Below are 2894 nucleotides of genomic sequence, written 5' to 3'. Positions count from 1 at the left end.
CCCCGGTCATGATAACAGTCGTGATTACTTTTCGAATGACGTCATCATCTCCTCCCCTTGCGAAAGTTTTTCAGAAGTTTCACGAGTGCATGTACGCTCCAGAGCGTGCCAACGGAAGCAGAAAAGAAATGGGGGGTGGAGGGTGGGGTGGGAGGGGGGGAGGTCCCTCGGTAGCGCCTTCCAAAACGTGATCACGCCTGAGCGAAGACTTCTCAAGGTCCCCGCGACGCCTCCTCCGAAGAATCGCCCCGCAGCGGCACACAAGAGCACCCACGCTCGGAGTATGGGCCGCTGACCACAAGCGGGCACTTGCATACATCAACCTTGCTTTAAAACCTTCCAGCACGCGCGTCGAGGGTACCCATCTTGAATGCCAACGCCGCCGCGGAGGCGTCGGAAACGAGCGCGCTTTCCATCGTGCGCCTCTTGCCGCGCAGGCTCCGCGCTAATCACTGCCGCTTTCAACACGTGTTAAAAGGGCGGGAGATACGAAAGAAAGGGACAAAGAGAGTGACGGGCGCACGGACAAAGCGGACGCTGAACGCTCGCAGCCGTGGCGAGCGAAGGTGCGGACTGTATGCGGTTCATGTGTCCTTCGGTTTTGCCACGTCTGTTTCGTGCAGCGCTCTCGAAAGCTGTCGTCGAGATTTGCTCTTACATAGCCAGCCCGAATCGTAGTTACAGAAATTTCCAAACACTAAACATTGCCTTCCCTGACCCCGTGTGACCCTCGTGAACACTGAAAGCCCCTGGGGCTTCTCGCCTAACCGGGTGACACAAACAGAAATGCACTTGTATATTTCGGGAAAAAAATGAACTGAAATATGTTTATATTTATTTATTTCTTAGCCTAGTGTGCTGTTTCTGACCATTAGCAATGAGGACGTGATGATTGGATCTGGCTTTCTGAGGCTGCCAACTTACGGCTGGAGACTCCGTCACTACTCACGCTCCATGGAACAATACTGTGTTTGACGCTGGACTAATATCAACCGTACGGAGGTTCTTCCTTCACCCCGAGTAGTCAGAGTGGCGCTGCCTACAACCCCCAAAGCACAGGAAACAATTACCTTGACATAAATAAATACACAAGAAAGCGGAGAGGAGCCGAGCCCCGCCGGCTGGTAGCGTAGGCGTCATCGCACCAGACGCGTATTCTGGAGGTCGTGGGTTCGGACCCCACCCTGCGGGCATGTTTTTCTCCACTTTCTTTTTTTCTTTCCAAAATTATTTATCTGTTTCAATGACCTACCACCTCCTCCCCTTTGGTTTCCGAGGTTTTCTTGACTGCCATTTCTTATTTCTGTCTTATTTTCAACGAGCCCCTCATTTCCCATTCTGATTTCCCATAGCGAGGGCCTCTGTACTGGCAGTCTTGGTGCCATAGGAAGCTTAAGAGGGCTCAACGCTGGTCGACCACTGCTGACATGTCGTAGATACTCGAGTCACGGCCCGGGGGTTAAAAAAAAGGTCCCTTCACCCCGAGTAGTCCTAATGGCGCTGGCTACCACCCCAAAGCACAGGAAACAAAAATACCTAACATAAATGCCCCAGAAAGTGGAGGGGAAAATCGCCCCGCCGGTAGCGTAGTGGTTATCGCACCAGACTGGTATTCTGGAGGTCGTGGGTTCAGATCCCACCTGGCGGGCATTTTTTCTCCACTTTCTTTCTTTCCAAAATTCTTTATCTGTTTCAATGACCTACCACATCCTCCCCTTTGGTTTCCGAGGTTTTCTTGACTACCATTTCTTATTTCTGTCTTATTTTCAACGAGCCCCTCATTTCCCATTCTGATTCGCTATATATATATATATATATATATATATATATATATATATATATATATATATATATATATATATATATATATATATATATATATATATATATATATATATATATATATATATATACATATATATATATATATATATATATATATATATAAGGTTAGTAGAGACAGAGACAAACGAGAAAGACTTAGAAAATAAAAATAAGTTTACTGACGTTTCAGGGAGAGGACTCCTCTCCCTGAAACGTCAGTAAACTTATTTTTATTTTCTAAGTCTTTCTCGTTTGTCTCTGTCTCTACTAACCTTATTTTTTTTTGCGCTCTGTGTGAGTTTTTATCTTTTCAGTCTATATATATATATATATATATATATATATATATATATATATATATATATATATATATAGATCAGGTAAAAGATAAGAACAACTTTGCGGTTAACTTGTTTATTATAAATTAGTCCGACAGTTTCGGAAGTGGAACTTCCTTCCTCAGGGACAATAGAGAGAGAGAGAGAGAGAGAGAGAGAAAGAAATGCCGGCAGTCTACAACGCCAAAGAAAGCATAGGGGAATGGTGAGACTATTTTTTACCGTTGGTGACGTTACATTATTTTTTTATTATTTAACTACGTGAGAAAGAAAGAAAAACACGCGCCCAGAGGGGGACCGAACCCACGCCTTATATATATATATATATATATATATATATATATATATATATATATATATATACGTGGCGGCAGATGAGACGAACCATGTTAAATGAGGAGCTATCTATCTACACTAATTAAATGCTGTCATAACTGAGTCCGAGCTGGCTGCGCCCCACACCGAGCTTCTTCCTTGTCGTCTTTTGCTGATGGACCATGGCGGCGCGGGGAATGCCCTATCCCGTGACAATATATATATCTGCGAGGGAACGTCTCTTGTTTTGCATCTGCGCAGGTGGTATACGTAAAGATATCTGAGTGCGTCCCGAAAACCTTTCGAGATAATCGCTAAAATATTTTTGAGCAGAAAAACTGGGCGTAAAAGACAGGAGTAGAACGAAGGAGACAGGGCGGGCGCAGTTCTGTCCATGGGCGTCCGGAAGGGGGGGCA

At 45.0% G+C, this 2894-nt stretch overlaps 1 non-coding gene across 1 annotated transcript; it reads left to right on the top strand.

Annotated features, from left to right (window-relative positions):
* The first annotated feature begins 1575 nt into the window (after positions 1-1575).
* Trnat-ggu (transfer RNA threonine (anticodon GGU)) lies at positions 1576-1648 on the top strand. Its single transcript has one exon. It is a non-coding gene; the product is annotated as a tRNA-Thr (tRNA).
* The last annotated feature ends 1246 nt before the right edge of the window (positions 1649-2894 follow it).

The sequence above is a fragment of the Haemaphysalis longicornis genome, unplaced genomic scaffold (assembly GCF_048455015.1).
Source record: "Haemaphysalis longicornis isolate Haplotype H1 unplaced genomic scaffold, Haemaphysalis longicornis Haplotype H1 scaffold_9, whole genome shotgun sequence".
NCBI lineage: Eukaryota > Metazoa > Arthropoda > Arachnida > Ixodida > Ixodidae > Haemaphysalis > Haemaphysalis longicornis.
The sequence above is the reverse complement of the archived record's forward strand: the minus strand, read 5'-3'. Positions and strand labels throughout refer to the sequence as shown.